This window comes from Dreissena polymorpha, chromosome 5 (genome assembly GCF_020536995.1).
Source record: "Dreissena polymorpha isolate Duluth1 chromosome 5, UMN_Dpol_1.0, whole genome shotgun sequence".
Taxonomy (NCBI): Eukaryota; Metazoa; Mollusca; class Bivalvia; order Myida; family Dreissenidae; genus Dreissena; species Dreissena polymorpha.
Genome location: NC_068359.1, coordinates 100,090,508 through 100,105,527, shown reverse-complemented (window position 1 = coordinate 100,105,527; position 15,020 = coordinate 100,090,508). Strand labels below are relative to the sequence as shown.

Below are 15,020 nucleotides of genomic sequence, written 5' to 3'. Positions count from 1 at the left end.
TTTACTACTTATAATAAAATTACAAATACTCCTAATGATGACAGTGATGATAATAAAATGGACTTAAAAACTACGATACCAAAGTTAGCTTTTTCAAAGTTGCATGCATAGTCCATTAGAGCTTCGACTGGGCTGCGAAGTTTCTGTCTTTTCACAGCATCTTTCTCTGACGACCTTTTTATCGCCATTTCGAAGAGCTCCTGATCCACTTGCTTCATACACTGACCTTTAGGATAGTTGCATTAGATTGCTAGTTTCAATGCAAAGTGCACCAATGATCAAAAACGAACGCAATGCAAACTATATGCACATATAGGAATACTAAAAGCCAATATATATTATTAGCAGAGAAGCCATGTAGTCATGTACATCATGTGTTTTTTTTTGTATTTAAAAGTTTCAAATGTGTAATTTACTTTTCCGCTGCTCGCACAAGCATCTTTACATTGGCATACATGGTATATGTTGATTTCAGTATCAGATAATTTAGAGAGTTCATATTAAACGCATGTTTACGCGAGATAAGGCAGTACCTGTTTAAGAAACTAATCACACACCATTCATACATTCACAATTTCTTTAATTACTACATGCTTTTTAAACACTAAATTAAAAAATAAAAATACATATGCTTTGCTTATGTGGAATGCGATTGCATGTATTTGGAGGAGATAACTATGAACTCACAATGAATAATAACTAGTCGCTCACAGCGGTTGTGTGGAAATAGTGCTAATTAGTATAGCCGTCACTAAATTATATGTAGGGATGGCATCGAATACCTATATCGGTATTCGAATATTCGCAAATTCATCAATCGAATATTCGCATAAAACAGCTTGATTGATGTAACTTCTTTTACTCAGTTTCGTATCCATTAGGGATATTAAATATAAATTGACACAGAAATACAATTGAATATACAATTGTCGTGTTAAGAAATAGAAAGAAAATGTCATTGTAAAAACAAACTTTGAAAAAGCCGATTTAGGCGAAATATATCAGAAAAGAGTGAAACTTGTTCTGTGTTGTTTTGTAAGTTATATCCGTTTGCTGCTTACGAGGCTGTTTATAACGTTGCTATCGAATGATTGTATCGCTGTCGGCTAATACTAAATATGATCGATACTGTAATCGGGCACAATTTTTTTTTTATGTCCCCCACCTCTATAGTGGGGACATATTTTTTCGTCCTGTCAGTTGGTTTGTTTGTTTGTTTGTTTGCCCCAACTTTAACATTTTCAATAACTTTTGCAATATTGAAGATAGCAACTTGATATTTGGCATGCATGTGTATCTCATGAAGCTGCACATTTTGAGTAGTGAAAGATCAAGATCAAGGCCATCCTTAAAGATCAAAGGTCAAATATATAGCTTCATAGCGGCGCAAAAGGTGACATAATGTTTCTGACAAACACCTATCTTGTTTTTTATTTGAAATGTTAAAGTAACGATAGCATGTATGTTTATATAAAGAAACATATCAATAAGGCATGCAAAGTACACCGAATATTTAAGAACAAATATAAGAAAAACATCCTATATTTTTATTTAAAATTTTAAAATAACGATATCATCAAATAATTGTTCTGACATTTTCTACCGAAAATTTAATTTTTAAATTTATATCATTTGTTAAATTTGAGTAATTCATATATTTTAATGTCTGTATAAACTGAGATCACAGAAACTTTATTATTATTCGCCAGTCAATTGAAGCCTTTAATTGGCACCTAATTGACAAACAACAGCTCGGGACCTTTCTTAGAGTGTGTATATTGCACTGAGTAATTCACACATCACATTTTAATGGCTGTTCATACTGTGATCACGGAAACTTAATTAATATTCGCCAGTCAATTGAAGCCGTTAATTGGCAACCCAATTGACAAACAACAGTTCGGGGCCTTTATTAGAGTGTGTATATTGAATAACGCAATTAACGCTGATACGGGCCGCGTTTACGTGCCGCGTTATCAGTTTGACACGATCGAGAACGTCACATCAAACATGTTACTTTCAAACGATTTCGGGTGCCAATTAATAATCGGATCCCAAGTCATTAAATACTAGTGCAATTACGTTTGAAAAAAAATGCGATATGCGATAACCAATTCGGTTATTCGAATACTGACCATTCAATCGAATATTCGAATATTCGAATAATTTTGCCATCTCTAATTGTATGCATGTATTGAATATTATTGAATATTATTATATTATGTCTATTAATTTTAAACTAAAACGACTTGCCTTTGTTTATATTTACAAACTAAAAAAGTAGTTTAATATAACCAATAGTGTAATCATAATCATCATCATTTAACTATATAGTCAGATAATTGGGCTGCCACTCATTAGTATTCTCCATTCCAAATCAACAAGTAATGCACTAACTATTATTCGTGTGAAACACGTTGTAAAAAAAACAACAGTTTTATATATAATATATATATATAGTTAAATCTCTTACTCTGCATACATTGACACTGGTCGTCCCGTTGCTTTCGTTCGTTCGTTCTTTTCAAATGATATTGAAACGATTTTGATTTACACGTGAACATTATTCATTTTAAATTCGTATACATCGACCTGAGCTTGATGCTGTGTTTTTATAGGTGTTTGCACAATATTTAAAAAAAACATTCATGTGATTAAACAGAACCAAGTAAAAAAAACGCAATATTTTTCAACAGTTTTTGACATGGTTGAACTATGAAGAATGCCGGCACCAAAAACAGTAATATTTTATGAATGCTTTACATTTATTTACATAGTGCATTTAATGAAGCGCATGTGCTGCCAAGTTAAGAAGTATTATATAATATCAAACTAGAATATGATACGGTCTTTGACATATACAGTAAGTAACAGACACTGGGTTATGAATTATAGTAATAGTTCAACCGGTAGATATTTTGTGACTTGATGATTGAGTATTGGGTTTTGCCTGAGTTATTACAACAATTTCATTTTAATATGTTTTATTATATTTTTTAGGTTGGTCTCGAACTAAAAGTAAATTTGATAAAGAGAAACACTTATCATATTTTCTTCACTTAATTATTGACATCTACTCACTATCAGGTCAATGATCAACTGCTTGTCCTTGATTGGCTTCATAGATTCATCCATTGCCAAAACTCGAACATTTACTGCAAATTTAGAGCTTACCGATAAACACAAATTTTGAAAAATTAATATGTATAATAATGTTTTGTTCATAATAGAAATGCAGACAAAACTAAACATAACAATTTCATTGACTGTATGGTTGTAATGAAATATCAAGTCAAATTTAAAAAATCATTATCGGAATTGAAAGGAGACAAATCGTGTTAGAGATCAAGTAAATTAAAGATTAATAGAGTTAACAATTCATGTGTGCTATACATTTTAAAGACGGTCTGATAACAGAAGACAAGACCATTCCGCATTATTGCATGTATTACAATATGTGTTAATGCATAACAATATGACATACCTATCTGCTCTGGATTGTACAAAGGTTTGTCCGTCTGTACGATCAAATAACCTGGTGTGTAACTAAGGGCAATATCTCGAACCTGCGTCCCGTATGGTCCGTTGCAGACCAATTTGATTGATCGCGGTCTTTCTCTAAACTTTGGATTGGCATCGATGTCTTTAAACAAGTCATCTGAGGTGACCTTGACCGTTACCTCGACAGGATGTTCTTAAAACGAGCACATACATAAGGGTTTACTTGTTATATTTGTCGTACATATACATTTCAAATGAAAGAAATGTGAATGATACATACGCGTATTTAAGATCAAACCTCACGAAAAAATTGAACAAATGCTATAAATTTTAGGTTTTTTAAAATAGGTTAGAAACACAAAATAATATATAAGGTTCACAAACAATCTTGCCTGCATCTACTATCGTTGTTTCTTTTCTGGAGATACTCCTGTTCAGATATTCAAAGTATACCTGTAATAAAACAATATTTAATGTTCAAGATGTTTATGACTCAACATAAAAATGCAAATAATCATAGTTCCCATTGGTCCGAGAGCCCACTGGTGTTTATTGCAAGTTTTGAGGCCAAGAGTTTTTTTTGTATATTTGAAACGGGTATTTTATATCCTTCCAGAAAACCAATTTCTTAAGTGTCACAGCCGTGCATATCTATGATCTTTTGGGTAAAATCACTCAAAATCGAAAGTTTTCCTGCTGATTTCTGGAATAATTAAATAAATAGACATTTTCCGTCATGAAAATTTACCCAGGATTTCAGTTTTGGGGTATTAAATGGGTGTCAAAAACCTTTCTGATAATTGAGTAAAAAAATGTCCATGTATTGTTTTAAAGGATTAAAAACAACCAAATTTCGCATTTTTTAGCAGAATTTGCCCATTTTTTACTTTTTAATTCTGCGAATTCTTTTTACCAAGTTAACAATTTCCAACATATTTGTCTAATTAGTGTTTTAAAAACACACAATAGGCCTCCTTGTTGCATTCCAACAACGACTTTTTTTAATCACCATCTATTAGTGATTTTGGGGGGAAATGAATAAAATCACACACAAAAATGCTGATTTCTGGAATAATTTGATTTACTAGTAATTAGATTTATAAGACATGTGATCATTATAATAATCAAATATTGTTTGCATATATACAATTGCATATAAGATCGCTATAAACAAAAAATGCAATGATCGCAGTGTGATTTTAGGTTAAAACCACTATTTTGTACAGTTTATGTAGTTTAAAAACCACTAAATTTTAACTGTTTAAGTCGATTTTTCAGGTTTTAGTTCCTCGAATTTTTACTCTACTGAAATAATTTTCAACATAGTAGTCTAACTATTGTTTTAAAACACACACAAAAGGGTCTCCTGATTTAATTGAAGCATGAACATTTTTGAATGACGACTTTTAGTGATATTTCAGGAACAATATACGAAATCAAACACAAAACTGCTGATTTCTGGAATAATTTGATATAAATAGATTTATAACACATGTGATCACGATAATAATAAAAACTGTTCGTCTTTGTACATATGCCTATAACATAGCTCAAAACAAAACATTCCAATGAGTACACAATCGTGATACATCGGCTATCTCGAGTTCCTCCGTAAGATAGGCCTCGTGGCTAACGGTCGCCATATTGCCTTGTATTACTACTTTACTACCCAAAAGGTTGTCAGTCTATTGTTATGAGGCTGTATACGATGCGCGTTGAACTAGCGCCAAACTTTTTGCCGAAACTTTGATATTAAAAGCACTATTAACGTTCATTTGTGTTGCATTTTGACCTATTATCCAAGTGATTTTCTTTTCCATTATTATTTAATCACATTATCATCAAATTTTTAAAATGAAATTACGGTGTTTACAAAACCAACCAAACCGAAAGTGAAACTAGATGCATTATGTTTCGCGATGTAAACATTAAATATTTGTTCAGTTTGAGGAAGCGAATCGATAATAGACGGTGGAATATGTATGCAATACAGACTATCATTGCCGATTGTAGTACTGGCTAAAAAATACCTTTTATGACAGGTCATGTATAGAACGTTAATCAAAATTGTGACCATAAATCACTACAAATGTCTGGGTTGATCATTAATATAATTAATGCACGTTTCTGATCTAATTGCCTTATCTAGTTGTAATTACCATGATATTGATAAAATTTAAACGTTTTTTTTTCATAAATTAGCATTAAAACAGTATCCAGATTAAGTTTGCAAATCCAGATTATTTGCAAACTTATTATTTTTATTTATTGAACAATTGTTATGAAATTTTGCATATTTGTAGGGGGCATTGAGTACATACATATAATTGAAAAAAAAAGAGTTAAAATGTTTTTGGAAAGAAGAGTTATTTGATGATAAAGTTGCCATCTCCCGTTGGATCCCAACGGAGTTTTGGCTCCCCCGTTAAAAATTGCAATTCTCCAACGGGAGTTTTTTCCAGACGGGAGAATTTTACCTATATTTTACAAAAAATGTAATTTTAATATTATGCTTATTTTCTGTTTCAATGTTTACAAATACACATGTTTAAGTTATAATTGAGGGAAATATGTACTTTAATAAGAAAATAAAGTGTTTGTAGATTTTCTTCTCCCATGGGGTTTTGACGGGGGATCCCGTCCATCTCTCATATCCATTAAACTCCAACGGGGTTTTCACGGGGAACCCCGTCAATCCCCCATTTAAATAAAACCCCAATGGGAGTTTGACGGGGGATCCCCGTTTAACTCCAATTTATAAAGAACTCCAATGGGAGTTTGACCAGAGAAGGGAGGGGGCGATCAGACTTCAATAAACAGTTTATACCCATTGCAATATATTCCATTGTATAAAGAGTAAAAGACACCAAACTTTATTAAATAATTGATGTTTTCTTTTTAAGGTGTCAAAATCAATTTATAATTTTTGAATTTTCTTAACTCGGTACGTTACGTTGAATAAAATGTCTTTTTGAAAGAGATTAGACCCACATATTGCTATTTCTGGAAAGATGAATTTAAAACGTTCCATAATTTTGAAAGACTGTATAAATAATATAGTGACTTATCTCGAAAATATATTACATTTACCTTTTGATAATCCAAACGTTGTGTGATGATAAATACAATCCAGAAAGACAATAACATTGGAAGCATAATTATTGTCATTCGGAATTGTATTTCTTTTGCTGTTTATTCCCGTGTAACAGTTTTGGAGGTTTTTTTCCTAGAAATTTAGCTTGCAAACATTTTCGGTGCAATGTCGTACCTTAGTGTACCGGTTACATTCCACAAGTTGTTTTTTTTTACACAAAATGCCTGAATAGGGCAGTGTGTTAGGTTCATTGTTTTGTTATTGTAGTTGTTTGTTTTTTATCTTTAACAACACCGTGCACTGGTAGCGTTATTAGCAGAGACATGCGGGAGTCTTCTTGAAACATACTGTACTGGCTAGTTTCAATTATGGGACACACCACTTCTCCAATAGAATCGATGATGTTTAAATACATTTGAGTTATATTTGCAGTTTCAGTTATTAACTGTTTTGTTTTCTGATAAGGATATGATATCCCAGACGTTAGTTCCTGTGCTGTCTTTTTCCCTCTAAACAAACAGACATATAACACCAAGGACTTATATCACTTTTCATTATTGTGTATAAAATACAAAATACCACACACAACTGAAATATTTGATATAACCCATATAAGCAGTATGATTTCCTTTCTAAATGTAATAAAACCTTAATTTTCAATCGTGAACTAGTAGTTTCAGGAAAACAGGAAACCAAGAAAAAATGTGAAACCAACAAAGGCATAGAATTGTGAAATATGCAAGCCAGAGTTCTCGACTTATGATTGTTGAACGCTGCACTTCTATACACCACAACCTACCTTTGTTCGAAGTTTGATGTAAATGGGTCTAATTGTAATAACGTTATGACTCAGACAATAAAAAAGTGAGATAAAAAAAGTAATGAAGGGGCTATAGCTATAGTTCTTGTGCACTGAACAAGTGAGATCTATCCATATATGCATATATGAAGTTTCATGTGAATAGGTGATATAGTTAAAGACTAATACTCCGGGCAAAGTACTGGAAGCTGCCCGACCCCAGGCATGACATAATTAATCCCTAAATATGGACTGCATTGGTCATTGTCGACTCGGGTACTACTTACGTGTACCCCGGGTACTCTTAAGTATACTTACATGTACCCCGGGTACGGTAAATATACTAAATCGTACCCGGTCGATATTAGACTGTACTTGAGTTGTATTCCCGCCTAAAATCCTATGTCGTAAAACGCGCTACCGATTATCTTAAACAAACTTCTATTTAAAAAAAACTGCCTCAACATGCTTTGTGAGTATGAGTTTCAATAATATAGAGGCCATTTTACAGAAAATTAACATAAATGTGAATATATTTTATTAAAAACAAGATGTGTTTGTGAAACACAATGTCCCCCTATATGACGTTTGACCTTGAAGGATGACCTTGACCTTGTGAAGGATGACCTTGACCTTTCACCACTCAAAATGTGCAGCTCCATGAGATACACATGCATGCCAAATATCAAGTTGCTATCTTCGTGAAACACAATGTCCCCCTATATGACGTTTGACCTTGAAGGATGACCTTGACCTTGTGAAGGATGACCTTGACCTTTCACCACTCAAAATGTGCAGCTCCATGAGATACACATGCATGCCAAATATCAAGTTGCTATCTTCAATATTGCAAAAGTATTCATAAAATGAGCGATTTGGGCCACATATATTTGACCTCTGACCTTGAAGGATGACCTTGACCTTTTACCACTCAAAATGTGCAGCTCCATGAGATACACATGCATGCCAAATATTAAATTGCTATCTTCAATATTGCAAAAGTATTTATAAAATTAGCGATTTGGGCCTCATATATTTGACCTCTGACCTTGAAGGATGACCTTGACCTTTCACCACTCAAAATGTGCAGCTCCATGAGATACACATGCATGCCAAATATCAAGTTGCTATCTTCAATAATGCAAAAGTATTCATAAAATGAGCGATTTTGGCCACATATATTTGACCTCTGACCTTAAAGGATGACCTTGATCTTTCACCACTCAAAATGTGCAGCTTCATTAGATACACAAGCATATGAAGTTGCTATCTTCAATATAGCAAAAGTTATTGCAAAATGTTCAAGTTGGCGCAAACAGACAGACCAACAGACAGACCAACAGACAGGGCAAAAACAATATGTCCCCCACTACTATAGTGGGGGACATAAAAATAGCCGACAACGACCGATTAAGCTTTATATTTCCCGGGTACGTATTAGTATATTTACCGTAACCGGGGTACATGTTAGTATACTTAAGAGTACCCGGGGTACATGTAAGTATACTTAAGAGTACCCGGGGTACATGTAAGTAGTACCCGAGCCGACAATGACCAATCGAGCCTTAATATGCCCTGTATTTGACAGACATATAAAAGAGACAAATAATATGGAAAGGATGAAAAAAACAACACAGCAGTAATTATTTTTATTAGAGACATAGATAACAGAGATAACAGAGATAACAGAGATAGGCAGCTCGCCAAATATCGGCAAACTCTCGCGCATCCAGTGGTTTTGGCGAGATAGGTTTAATTTTAGTCTGTGCAATAAAAGAATGCATGAACATAGTTTTTACAATTTAATGATATTTCATCAAAACTTCATCATTCATAAACACATATCAATACAACTGGCATAAAAAATAAGCAATTTATTACACGTATTAAGCAAGTTGTTGATATTACAAAATTAATAACATATCGGGAGAAAACAGCTAATATTCTGCAGTGATGCAGGCAACAAACATGTAAGCATAAGAGCCATTATCGTTTGGGGCAGGGTATTCATGTTGCTGAAGAAAATTCATAATCACATAAGAATTTTTCATCATGGAGATTGGACTATAAATGCGACTGAGAGTGTTAACATGTTTTTACCATAGTCATGTAAGGAAAAAGCCCCGCCCCTTGGTGGCCATGTTTTTCATGATATCATTGGGACACTCTATAGAGTGTTAAAAAGGTTTTTCGAATCCCGGACAATCGCTCCTACGGACAATCGCTCCTACGCTAAATTTGACAAGGCGGACAGTCGCTCCTACGATTTTTTGACAGGGCGGACAGTCGCTCCTACGATGTTTTGACAGGGCGGAAAGTCGCTCCTACGATGTTTTGACAGGGCGGACAGTCCCTCCTACATTATTTTGCCAACCCGGACAATCACTCCTACATTATTTTGTCAACCCGGACAATCGCTCCTACATTATTTTTTACTCCACGGCAAAACATATTATTCGCTGATCAAAGGCTTACACCTATAATTAACCAACAATTAAAATTGCAAACCTGTTAACAGAAAGCCAATTTAATTAACATGAGCCGATCAATTTGATTTTAATTAATTAATTTACTTACTGACAAACTATGTTACAGTTTGTCGATTCTGTAAATATAAGGTAGTTATAAGGGCACTTTGGACAATGGTTCCTACATTATTCCTATCAGGGACATTCGTTCCTATATTACATTTATTGGAAAAAGTGCCATTTTGCGAATGGAATAAACATAAAAACCGCATTAAATCAATATTTGCTATAACAACAATGGTAGTATCAATCGATAATGACCACTTTGACACCTATGATGTGTGAACCGTGCATAAAGATTACAGAATGGCGTCACATTAAAGGGGCCTTTTCACAGATTTTGGCATATTTTGAAGTTTGTCATTAAATGCTTTATATTGATAAATGTAAACATTAAATTTTAAAAGCTCCAGTAAAAAATCAAAAATAAAATTTAAAAAAGGAAAACAAAAGTAGCCCGCAGCAGGACTCGAAGTAAAAAAACGCATTAGCCAACTGAGCTATCCTGCCAAGGATACATAAAATGCGTATTTTATACCTTATATCATCGTAGTTTCACAAATTTAAACGACATCACTAGAACTTTCCAAATTATTCAATCGCTTCAATCAATTATACATTGAATACAAAATTCATGAAATGCAACATAATGGCGAATTCAAATGTACAGACATTTTCGATTTAAAATTTAAATATCTGGCTTATTTCGCATTTTTCGACACAAGTTGGCAATTTTAATTGTCGGTTAATCATAGGTGTTAGCCTTTGATCGGCGTACACTACATTTTGCCGTGGAGTCAAAAAAATGTAGGAGCGACTATCCGGGTTTACAAAATAATGTAGGAGCGATTGTCCGGGTTGGCAAAATAATGTAGGGGCGACTGTCCGCCCTGTCAAAACATCCTAGGAGCGACTGTCCGCCCTTGCAAAACATCGTAGGAGCGACTGTCCGCCCTGTCAAAACATCGTAGGAGCGACCGTCCGCCCTATCAAATTTAGCGTAGGAGCGATTGTCTGTAGGAGCGATTGTCCGGATACCAGGTTTTTCTATAGCTATATATAGACATATAAGGAAAAATGCCCCACCCCCTGGTGCCCATGTTTTTGAACCAACCGGAACCATTTTTGAACTTGCCAAAGATATCATTTTGACAAATCTTCTGACCAAGTTTCATGATGACGGACAATAAACCGGAACAATTTTTTAACTTGTCCAAGATTTCATTTGGAAAAATGTTCTGACCAAATTTCATGAAGTTTGGACAATTAATGTGGCCTCAAGATTGTTAACAAGGCAAATGTTGACGCCACACAGCACGCACTCCACGACTGCCAAAAGGCGATCAAAAAAGCTCACCATAAGCACATTGTGCTCAGGTGAGCTAAAGGGCAAAAAGATAATCACTAGAAATTTGTTCCCACAAAAAATGGTTCTGGGCAACTTCCTAACCATGAACATATTCAGTAGTGTGTCCTGCTTCATTAACACATACTTTCATCCTTAAATATGTTTTGCCATGCTTTGATCTGAATGTAAAAAGCGAATGTCCAGGTCTCTAGCGTGCGTATTGACAATAAATTGCTTTGGATCACTTCGTTCAGTATGTAACACTCAACCCTGATAGGCACAGTGATCTCAACTTGACAGTCTCCAACGTCAGCTGAGTCTGGTTCTGTTGTTGACGATGACTAACCACACTGAGTTGCTTTGTCTTCATACAATGCAGTGTTGAGAGAAGTATCATCCTCAGTTCTCAGTTATGGATTCATCCTCATCGAGCAAGAAACCATCTTCAAGCGCTGTTGGGGATGATTCATCATGTTGAGATGGCTTGTGCTTCTTCTGCACCCCATAACTCAGTCACTCCCTCCTGGGCATGGCCAAACTGAAAATACAAATGAGCATATGAGATGAACACCAAATAATATGAAATGTATTATATGCTATTTTAAATTAAGATAAAACAAGAGATGTGTTCATCAGAAACACAATGCCCCCTACTGTGCCGCAATTTGACCTTTGACCTTGAAGAATGACCTTGACCTTGAACTTCTACCACTCAAAATGTGCGGACTCATGAGATACACATGCATGACAAATATCAAGATGCTATCTTCAATATTGCAAAAGTTATGGCCAACGTTAATTTTTTTTCGGACGGACGGACAGACTGACATACTGACAGTTCAACTGCTATATGCCACCCTACCGGGGGCATAAAATATAAAGGCCTCATGGAATTTATAAAGAAGGCACATAAGCATGCAATTTATAATGTTTCATATGTGAATTCTTTTTCTTTCTATCAGCATTTTAACAATTTTAACCCAACAACATTCAGGCTGTTTAGTTGACTTGTTACTGCATAATGTAATAATGGCAATTTCTCCATAAGATACAACAGACTACTGCAGTTGACGGCAAATTACCTTTAAAATAGGATTTATGTGTGTTACATGAATATTGTAACTTAAAAACTCTTCCATTATACAAAATTCCTTTTCTTGTAATAGAATGAGCTTCATTTTTATAAATTCATTGTCATATTTCAGCAAATGAACACAGAAAGACAATAAACAACCAATCCACCATTTACACCACACAATAACTGGTAATAAGACAAAATGCTGTCTCATTTCCAGGTATTGTGTGGTATTTAATATTACCTGAGCTAAGACACCTTATTAAATTATCTTCCTATATTATAAATTGATCAACAAGCACCTGTTTTAAATTAAATTCTTAGATTTAATATGCCTTGATCAATGGATTAAAATTAAATTATTAATTAAATTCTTATCTCAATTATTAAATGACTCTTGTTTCAAAACTAAATTTATAAATTACATCATATATTAAATGATCAATTTATTAAAACTTTCCTTAACTTATTAAACTGAAGCACTTTTTTAATTAAGCACATTCTTCGATGATTTTAACTACACAAAATAAACAAACCATTATTTATACTAATTTACACAAAGTAAGATTGTGAATGAGAATGAAGTCAAATTATAAATGTTTAAATTATTATAAGAAGTTGATTTAATTGGGGAGGGCTAATCTCTTATCTGGCACCATACTGTGTCTGCCATTATAACTTTGATATACATCAAATGATATACATCACCATTCGGTGGACGGACGGACTGACCGACATGTACAAAAAATATACCCCCTATTCTTTGAAGGGGGCATAAATATGGGAAACCATAAAACTATTGAAATCAGAAATTTGCTTATATATAAATGCATAATAGATTGATTATTAAATGACGCATGTATTGATACGTCTTGCTAATTACAGCATTTAAACTTAGAGCAGATAATATAAAGATTTTTTAGAGAGTAAATTTTCCCCCCACAACTAAAATTTTGTACATAACATCTAACTGTATTTTTTTCTTTATCAATTGCGGATTTTAAAAATTCACTTAACTTTGTTAAAACAGAAAGAGCTTTCTCTTACATCACACATTCTCACAAGTCATATATTTGTACAAAATGCATTAACATATTTTTGGTGTTATTTTGATGCATGTGTATTGTGTATTTATTATTATGGTAGTTTGATGTTTAGCTGTATATGCATATGTCGCAAATAAACTCGCTGTTCTGTTCTGTTAATTTTATAATATTGGGATTTATTGTGCTCGAATCAAAGTCAGGGGAAGTCTACACTGTGTATTAGCAACCTGCTGTGTTGATTAGCTCAATACACAGGCACCTGGCTACTGTACTGGAAAAATTGGATTTACTGCCAAAATAACTGATTTCATTAATTGCTAAATTGTTGTGTACCTTAAAAAATTTCAATAAATAGTAAACGCTCTACCATTGTCTTATATTTATACCGTTTGAAAAAGTTAATGACAATTATTGCAAGCGTCCGTTTTATTTACCATTATTATTTTAAATACGCGTTCAATGGCAAATAATACAGATACAATCATTATTTGATGTGGATATCAGTACAGTTAATAAATGTCTATATATTCTAAGCATAGCATACGCAATTGTATAATTCCGAACTAACATAATTTACTAAAATATGATCTAGCTAGAATCAACATCAACATGGGTCAACATCACCGTTGTACTTTTTATTTAGTTTTCAGTAATCTGTCCTTGAAATAGAGGTAGCCTTATTAAAGACAGCGCTAAGTGTGAAAGTGAAGATTAAGAAATAAGATCTATTGCATCGCACTGGCGGTATAGCCTGTAGTCTTAAATAAGACACATTTAAGACATGGATAAAATACAAATATGACACATATGAATCTTTCATTTCTTCAAAAAATAAGCACGTAGTCACATATAAATAAGACACATTTAAGACACAGAAACAATATGAATAAGACACATTTGAATCTTTCATTTCTTAAAAAAAGCATGTGAATCTTTAGAATACAATATAAAATAGCATGTATTACTGACACATTATTCTCAAACAACATGTTTAATTAAACAAATGTATCCGTACAATACTCAATATCCGTTTACAATGAATTTAACAAGTTTTCTTTAATGACCGATTCATCAAAGAAACACAAATTCCCAACCATTAACAACATGTTCAATTAAAAAAAAATGTTTCCGTACAATACTCAATATCCTTAAAAAATATTGCTCAAAAATCTGTTTTACTATATAACGTCTGGCATTTTTACCTATGGCCTTTTTACCTATGGCATTTTTACCACTTTACCTCTGGCATTTTTACCGCTGGCATTTTTACCTATGGCAATTTTACCTCTGGCATTTTTACCGCACACCATATAAATGGGTATCAAAAAGTAAATTTCAGTAGCGTTAAAGATATCATAGCAAATTCAATAAGTATACTGTATTGATGTGACAGAAATTAAAATTCAAGTATGAAATGTGTTCCCCCCCCCCCCCCGGGTTTAATGTCCAGGTGTTTGTTACCCCTCACAGCAATTGCTAGGGAGGGGGGGCTACATCTTGTTCGGATTTCAATAATTTTAATGTTTAAGTGGTCATTATTTTATGTTATTTTCTATTGATGCAAAAAAAATACTTAAATTACTTCCCAAAATGTATAATATTAGTGTTTTTCCCAGGAGGGCAAAGGGG

The 15,020-nt window shown here is 33.5% G+C and overlaps 1 long non-coding RNA gene across 1 annotated transcript in view; it reads right to left on the bottom strand.

Moving 5' to 3' along the window:
• Positions 1-89: 89 nt before the first annotated feature.
• LOC127880784 (uncharacterized) overlaps positions 90-15,020 on the bottom strand; it is a 153,489-nt gene continuing 138,558 nt past the window's right edge. The window contains exon 3 of the long non-coding RNA XR_008049739.1: positions 90-226. This is a non-coding gene — a long non-coding RNA (uncharacterized LOC127880784). The remainder of the gene's footprint in view (positions 227-15,020) is intronic.